This window comes from Rhyacophila brunnea, unplaced genomic scaffold, assembly GCF_057557595.1.
Source record: "Rhyacophila brunnea isolate RB1 unplaced genomic scaffold, BYU_Rbru_1.0 scaffold_63, whole genome shotgun sequence".
Taxonomy (NCBI): Eukaryota; Metazoa; Arthropoda; class Insecta; order Trichoptera; family Rhyacophilidae; genus Rhyacophila; species Rhyacophila brunnea.
The window spans coordinates 254,196-263,917 of NW_028233310.1; positions in this window are offsets into that span (position 1 = coordinate 254,196).

Sequence of the window (9,722 nt, forward strand, 5' to 3'; positions counted from 1 at the left end):
TTTATAATTTCCGAGCTTCAGTCTCTTTTTTATTGCTGTTTTCATATTTTATTTGTATATTATTGAATTTATATAATCCTATGACTTTTTAATGTTAAAAGCTTTCTAAAAAATTTGTATATTTTGTTGTTTTTATATTCAAGACATTCATTCTACAATGTCATTATATTTTAAGAATGTTATGACATGCTTTGTTTATATTACTAATATTAAAACATCTCAAATATTATTTTATTGCATTTTAATTTCTATAAACCCAAAAATGCGATTTAATTAGTTGATATGGATTTTTAAATAAAGAAAACTACGCCACAGGTTTAAATATTTTTTTATTACAGCTTCTCATAAAAATACACACCTTCTTTTATAAGCATGTACGATACAATCAACGTGCTTCGCGCGTCGTCACAAAATTCTTTAGCTTAGTTGTAATTTAACGACATAATTCTAAAATATCTATAATTTAAAAAATATAAAGTCAAAGATTTAACTATATATCTTTTTGACTACATTGCTATATGTTATATTCTTTAGTCCCATAGTTGTTATAGGCCAAATTGTAATGCAATATAACTAACAATAGACGCTAACATGGTATTTAATTACATGGAGTATTGGTTTTTGTTATGTTTTAAGAAAAATCTCACACTTTAATGAGTCAAAATTTAGCCAATTTTACATTTGTAATTAATATTTATACATGTAAATAACAATATTATGGTTTAGTAATGTACATTTTACAAAATCTAAATGTGTAATTTTAAAAAAAACATGTTTTATATTTATTTAGATTCTTTTAAATAATAAAAATCGGATTATATCAATTTCTTGTTCTATTTGCATTATATTTAGCCAATATTTCAACTTCAAAAAACTAAGGAATACATTTAAATTTCATATAAAGTGTTTAATTAGAAGAAAAAGTGTATTATTTATGATTAAAATTAGAATAAAGCTGAATTTTACTTAATTTATGAACAGTATAGAAAAAAATAAACTTAGACTCACGTGTTTTTACAAAATACAAGTAAAAACCGGTTTTCTGGCGATTCTGTCATTTCATAATATAATATTGTTATCAACATGCATACCGTTTACATAAATCAGAAAAATTTGTTTTTTGCAAATTAACTAACTGTATAAAAATCCACATGCTATTTTTATTTCCTATAAAATGTCGTGAAAATTCAACCTAAGACCTATCCAGGTCAACCAATGAATACGTTGTGAATTATTTATGATGTATAGAATGTATTTAAAAGGCAAAAAATAATAAGTTCACGAGAAAAATAAACAAACTAACATAATTTTGATAAATAAATTACTAAAATGGATTTTATAGGTAAACCTGTAAATCGATAACACCAAAAATATAAAATTGCATAGCTAAAACTATAAAACAGATTTTTATTCATTTTAAATAATTTATTTTGTAGAAAATCGAAATTTAGTAAATTATTGGCCAATTTTTTGTTTTGCATATTTAGCAAAAAATTTAGTATCATCAATATTAATTTTTAAAAAACCTTTAAAAACAATATTTTTGCTTAAAATCTCTTAACAAATTCTCATAAGAAAAGTAATACTTTAAGTGTAATTCGAGAAATAAAAATATCTTTTATTATTTATCAAATAGTATACAAAAAAAGATATTTAAAACCGTGATCCTTTTTTCAAGATCAAATACACAAAATATTGTATCTGTGTGTGAGAAAGAACTCTATTTGATCGATTCTAATTGCAATCTGACATGTGATTGTTTAGTCGATTTTTATACGAGAATAATATATTGCTTGATTCTAATTCATTCGATAAAGAAAGATCTGATGCTAATATCACGTTATATGTTCTCTTGAATTGATATTTTACATAATAATTTAAAAGTTTTCTGTGAAATGTTATAAGGTAATAATGTAATAATTATCGGTGATTCACTTAGATCGATAGAGTTACTAATATCTATGTTATGATATTCTGACTGTAATTTTATCTGAAAGTATCAGGATTCGATTATAAAAGATTCCTTGATTTTTAAGAACTTAATATATATAAGATATTTTATTACAGAATACCATTGTATAATTTAATATTGTTGTTTGATTCTTAATTGATAGATATTTTATTAGATAGAAATGTTGAACCAAAAAACATGCTTGATCGTGAACTTTTGCACATAAAAAAAGAAAGTACTACAAAAAAAATTTAACAGAACATTATGATCCGTATAATTTCTTATTTGTGGTTTTTAAAAGTTATGAAAACATATATAAAAGAAAACTATAGATATAAGATATAGAGTTACAAGAAAAAATTGAAATCTTATTAGATTGTCGGTAAGTTTAAAATATTCAACCTAGTATTATCAATGGCTTAATTAAAAGTCTGAAATAAACATACGAATAAATATTAACCTTAAAGACACAAAAATAGTAATGATAGATGATTGAATAATATTGCCATTCTATATCAATTTAGAGTTAGTATTATTCACCAATTTTTTTTTCCAAAAAATAAATCACGATATTAGATATAATAAAAAATTATAAAATAATAGAAGATGTCATTTATATTTATCTATATATTTTTTTTTATTAGTAATTTACCGGTTTTATCATATATAAAAAAGCATTAACAGTCGCCAAATACATTAATATAAGTGATATGATGCTACGAAATTGATGTAAACGTATGTTGCAAACTATAAATTTTCGCACAAATAAAAATATATGAATCATTGAAAAACTTTGAAATAAAATAGTAAAATAAATTTATCCGAAAATTGGGAAATAAATATCTAGATGAAATATAAAATAAAAAGTAACTAATGAGCATTTTTCTATAATAATATTGCTTATTTATGTATCAATTGAACATAAGACTTCTTGGTAAAAGAAAATTTCGAATTCGAACTCCAATTTATGTATTAATTAAGTTTGATATATTTTATATGATATAATTTAGAAATGAAGATAATAGAATCTCGTAGGAACTATAAACACAGAGATATATTTCGTTTGCCTTATTCAACAAAAAAGGCTTTTACAAGGGATAAAAATTTATAAATTTAAGGAAAAAACGTTTAATTTGGTCTTTTAAACATAAAAGTCAATATTTAAATCGCGTTCCATTTTTGTCCAACAGATTTTTTTATATTCTAAATAATTATCAATGAACCTATTTTTTAAATTTAAAATCATTATCAATGAACTAATTATTAATATTGTTATCTTAGTGCTAAGAGATAAATAAAAAAACCAAAAATTTAAGATTTTTAGATAACTATATAATTTCGTATAATTATTTTTTCTAAACTATAAAAAATCAATATAATGTATTTTTTACGTTTAATTATATACTCTAGTGGTACAAATTATTAAATCTCAATATTATTGCCCAATATGTAGGTGAATTAACAAACAAATTAAAAGTATTGATATTATAAATCTTTAATCAAAATTAATATCAATATAAGAATAGATTTTTTAAAGTTCGTATTATGTGCATTAGCTCAAAAGATAATTATACATATAGAATAAAAAGGTCTAGCTGAAGAATTTATATAAAATAACTTTTATATCATTATTATAAAACAGAGAAAATAATTCTATAACACACATAAAAAATTCAATCAAATTACACATCGATAAAATTGCATTAAAAATTATAAAGTAAAAAAAAATATTCTGTGGCAAGCTTCATAAATATAGTATATCAATATATATAAAATTTCACATAAAATGTTGTAAAAATTCTCTACGAACTTGGTGACTACGTTTTGGTTTTTATTTGTATGTATTAGTACATTTAATGGTTGAATATAGCATAGGAGCTAAAAATATGAAGAATTTTTGCTTGTTTCTTTTAATAAAGTAATGCCTCTAAAATAAAAAATATAATATTAGAATACAAGTTGAAACAACCAGCATATTACCAAAAGATTAGATTTATTGTTACTTTTTGCAACAGAAAAATCATTTTTATATGATTGAAACTTTTACCTTATGTAAAAATTTCTATATATTTGTAGTTTACATTAATAGGTAAAGTAACTTAATGCATATTAATTCGATCCTCTGTGACATAGAAAGCCTATAAAAATATTTCACTACTCTTTAAGGCTCCATGGCGCTTCCCTCTAATTTTTCTTCACTAATTTCTCTTCTTCTACCAGCGGATTTTTATTCAAGTATCTTAAAAAGGGTGAATTTTTATAGATATGATGGATTTGATTATAATATATAACATTATGAAACAATTTAATTGTAATTTACATCACGCATGGTATATCAAGATATAGAAGTCACCCGAATGAATTATGATGATCATTTCATCATATGAATATCTGAATAAAATGGGTTATTTTGCCTTTTTGTTATATTATAAGCGAAAAAAGATTCATTTTATAGCTTTTTAGTTATAAAACAATATCTTTTACTATAGTATTCTTCACTTTAATGTATTTTTATTGGATTTAATTTGAAGTTTCATAGGATTACTATAATAAATAATTTTTTTATTATTTAAAATGTGTGTTAGGTGTAATAAATTTGTGTGCTGCATAAATATTAGTTATTTTAAAATATAAAAACGTTTTCATGTACCGAACTAATTATTATCAATATTTTCATGCATCAAAAGTTTGTTTTAAATAACACTTATGTGTTTAAATATATATTGGCTCATAATATAATGAAAAGATTGATGGGTTATTATATTTTTTACGTTTATATTTTTATATATCTTGAAGATATTTATCGTTATATTTTTGATTCGTTTATTTTAAATGCTTTTAACTTTTAAAAAATTTTAAATACGATATTTACGTTTGATTTGCTACAAAACTACCAGAATTAGAATTCCATGCTTATTTTAAATTAAATAAAAACTGACCATACATATTTTACCAGTGTACTTCGAATAATTGGTCTAAATATGGCCCAAGAGGAGAGTGAATAGATAAAAAAATAGCAAAATTATATATAACTATCATCATAAGTGTGAAAGCGTAACACAATACCTCGTTTCTATATACTATCAAACGAGTCATGTATCACACTCGATGTAACAGAAGATAGAAACTGAAAGGATTGATTAATAGATTCATGTGATTTACAACTAAATTCTAAAAATAAACCAAAGGATGATGTAAAGTACTGGGAAGATTTCTTCGGAGGCAAGAATGTTATTTAGATTTGCAAAACAAGCATTACCCATTTAAATCATTATCATCAAATTTTTGAAGACAATGATTGGTACATAGAGAACGGTCCTATATTTTAATGAGAAATAGAAGTAAGTAAAGCTCGAGTATAGATATAAAATTTAGTGATCCTGCGGAATCCATAAAAAACGATTCAGAGAAAATATTTAACCATAAAAATATGTCGTTATCTTACCAAGCAATATTATCCTATGAGCTAGAATATCAGAAATTATGTAATGGCATACATAAATTATATACAATTTATTTATTCAATTTCAGTTTGTTATACTTGTGTAAATTTTTTAGAGTATTACAAGCTTTTTAGAAAAGTTATTTCTGACAGGTAGCTAAAAACGGTACAAATTAAAAACTAAAAATATTGCAATTTAAAGAGAGAAAAGCATGAGCAAAATATATACCAAAATTAAATAACATCATATAGTCAGATTATTAGAAAATATACGGAGAAAGAATTTAGAGAAAAATAATAACGCTGACTATATAATCAAAGATAAAAAAAAGAGCATACCAGCTAAAAATGTAGAGGGGGGGATACTTGAAACCAATATAACATGTAGACTAAACTGATAGTTATTTTTATCAATTTAATGTTTCATTTCAACATCAGAATATTCTACAACATCACGGATAAAACTCAACTAGAGCTAAAGCAGAAGGAAATACAATGTCTGTTTTTTTGTTTGAATTTTCTAATAAAACAAAAAAACTTGACAAAAAGATAAATAAAAGCGAAATTGCTATGCAATTAATATGTTTAGAAATAGCTGCATCACAAAACAAAGTCTTTCGGAATGCTAAACAATTTATATGTTTTAAGACACTTTTTAAACGATATATATGGATAATTATAAAAGAAAAAAATTATACACTCACCGATGATTACAATCTAGCTCTTTGCAATGACATAAAAATAGTGTTAAGTTTCACCGGTTATATTCTAGTATAACTTATCAAGTTTTAAAATACTTATAAATTGGCCTAATTCATGAGCGCTAATTTATTAAAAAACAGTTAAGGTGATTACTATTATCCAGCAATTTATCGAAGACATTTTGAGTATTTTTTTCTTTTCTTATTTGCTATATGGAAAATGTTTAAAATTTGCAGCTATAAAGCCATGATGTCATTGAGTTGAAACGGAATACATAACATAAAATTCAGTAAATTTGTAAAAAACGGATCAAAAGAGATAATTTTGTTTTTTTGTTGGTGAGTAGCATTTCCTTATTGCAAATTTAATTTTTATGAGCCATATCAAATATGAATTGCCGGCTACCATATGCAGTAAAAATGGTATAAAATCACAAACTAAAATATTTTGTGGTCTAGTGCATTTTGAATTTGATCTCGGTAAATATATTGTCAAAATTTAAAGACAATCTGAAAAATACACATGAAAACATAGAGTAGTAACCTGAAGGTATATGAAGCATATCGTAAATGATGATACGTAACTTTTATAAAAATAGCTGATATTTTTTTAAAAAAAGCATTAAAAAGCATTCTATAATCTTAGAATCGTAAAAACATCATTTACAACGTGACGAATTGAAAAATGACAACCATCAAGACTATTTGTTAAACATATTATACTTTAATTTTCAAGAACAGCACAAAAATTATATCTTTCGTAATAACGTTAATGGTGTGATAATAAATCACCTAAGCGCACTTGTAACTATTAAAACATGCTTGTATACAAAGAACATTTTCAAAGCAATAGGATTATAAATAACCTCAAGTTTTACATCATATGGTAGAGGCATATGGAGGATGGAAACAAAAAAAAAATATTTGAAATAAGTTAAAAATGGCTGACCTTTTATACAGCACATTTAAATATTTCAATTTTTTAAGGTTAATAATACCTCATAAGAAAATAATTGTATATAAAGAAAATTTAAAATTATATTGTGAATTTTCGAACGAAGCATCGTAAAAAAGCAAAAACTGATGATGCATAATGTTATATGCATGTAAGCAATATAAATATTTACCCCTTAAGCTAATATTGATAAACAATAAACTGCTATATGAAAAATTGCATGGGGAACATGTTCGATTTTCTAGATATATTTGGATATTTTAATGCTAAAAAATGCGATTAAATCATTTAAGAATGAATTTAAGAAATAAAGCATTTTATAATACCAAGGATTATATCATTTAAATGATTTTGTATTTGATAAAAAAAGAAATGATTATGGTATTCTAAGTGAATAAAAATTGCATATAAGCATACCATAAATATTAAATGAATGTTAAGATGCACTAGACCAGGGAGGGTAAACTTTTTGGCCGTGAGAACATTTTCTTCTTCGAAGAAGTCGCGAAGCCACATTTCAAGATAATCTATACATTTAAATATATAAATTACTTGAACATATAAAAAATGTAAATAATTTTTCTAAGAACGTTTAATTTAGTGTGATAGTTGGCATTGCTTTCTTTCACTAATTGTTATATATCTGGCTCAAATTCACACATTTTTTATCTTAATTAATCTTCGAGTAAATTATTGTAAATTATTTTCTTAGTTGATTTTTAATATAAGTATAGTAATAATAGGAAGAACCGCATTACGTACTTTAATAACATTAGAATATACGAAAAGTTTTTGTTGTAAATAAGATACTCATATGCATTTTTTTATATTATAAATGGAACTGAATTTTTAAATGGTGTTTCAGCAATATTTTCTTCTGCTATTTAGATAACAAAAATTAAAGCTCACCAAGTGCCTGCATTATGTTTACAAGATGGTGTTCAAACACGTGCTGCATGATTATCTTATGTTCTACAAGATACTTCCATCTTTCATTATATTCAATGTTCAGTTCACCCAAATACTTAGGAATATCTTCCCAACTCCGCTATTTCCATATATTCTGAAGTATTAGAATCTTATGAAATTGTTTAGAATTTATTTCTTAGATCTTTCCACAGAGATAAGATTCCTTAAAATTATAATTTTTTTCGAAAGAGTTTATATTTTTCCACATATCTAACAAATTTTTATTATTTCCCAATGGCTCCAAATCGAGCACATTCTGTTTATGTGTAATATCACAAAAACAGCAAGTTTGTGACAGAATGTTTCATCTTAAAATCTGCAGCGCGGATTAATTTTACTTAAAAACGATAAAATGTGGTCTTTAAGTTCAAATACTTTGTCAACATACACCCTTTCAATAAAAAACGAGGTTATGAATGTGGGAGAGATAAATACAGGATAATATGCATTAAAAAGTAGCAAATTTACATACTGGCGTTTTTTGTTGCGCTTGTTCTGATAAAATTTATATTTCTAAAGGCGTCTTTATAAGTATAATTTATTTTATCTGTTTAGCACAGAGATTATTTTGATGTAAAATACAATTTAATTTGAACAATATTTTAGTCGGGTCGTTTTTTTATCCAATGTAATAAATCCTTCTTGTTTTCTTTCATTGCAGGTGCTCCAATGGTACATATAATCGTGAATATTCATGCTAACATGTGATTATCTACATTTTATAGCTAGCCTTTGAATATATTAATTGCTCGTATACTACAAACTAATATTCCTAAGGCAAAAAAAAACTTCATAATAGATAAATTTCATAGTAATATTGCTGATAAAAAAGAGGTCCTGTGAGAAATTTTTTTTGTCAGTACATTGAAAGCGATGGAAAAAAGGTATCCATATTTTATAAAAAATATACAAATGCTTTTTTAAGATATCTGACAATCCATGAGTCTTTTGGTAATGGTACCACATAATAATGAGATGTAGCTAGCAAATGTAACTATATCAGAATTAATGCATTTCACTGTTTTTATTGTATATTCTAATATGTTCGATATCGTTAACTAGTTTCCCGAGTCTTTCTTCTAGAGAAGCTGGTCAGATAATCGCCTCTGTAGAATTTTTATGATATTCAATAAAGTATTATATAGCTTAGTTTGCTTTTGTTCGTCTTCTTTTAACAAAACAGCAAGTGTTTACGCACTTATTTTACGAACGCAAAGTATTTATGTTCTTTGTGGGAAGCATAATGTAGGTTTGCATTTTGCTTCTTTAACGTAGAGTGAATACTACCAAAATAAAACAGACCATCTTATCTTTTACAGCTACGATGAATTTCTAAGTATAAAATCAACTTTATAATTATCTTTTTTTAAATTCATAGTTGATGGTATAGTTAAATTTTTTTACAATTTTCTGGAAATGAATTTTTATAGATCAATTTAAAATGATAAAGGTCATCAAGCCACAAAATTTCCCTCTGAAAGAATTTCGACCATCATGACTCATATTGCTTACACATGCTTTATTCTATTTAAAAATTGTAAATTGGTCCATATTTAATATTACCAGACCATAAAAAATATAAATATTGATAAAAACAGTAAAAAAATCAGTGACAATTCCATGTTTTTTTTGTTATGCTTACATTTAACTATAAAAAAGCCATTGCAAGATAAAATTAGATATTCTTTATAGTTTTCTTGATTG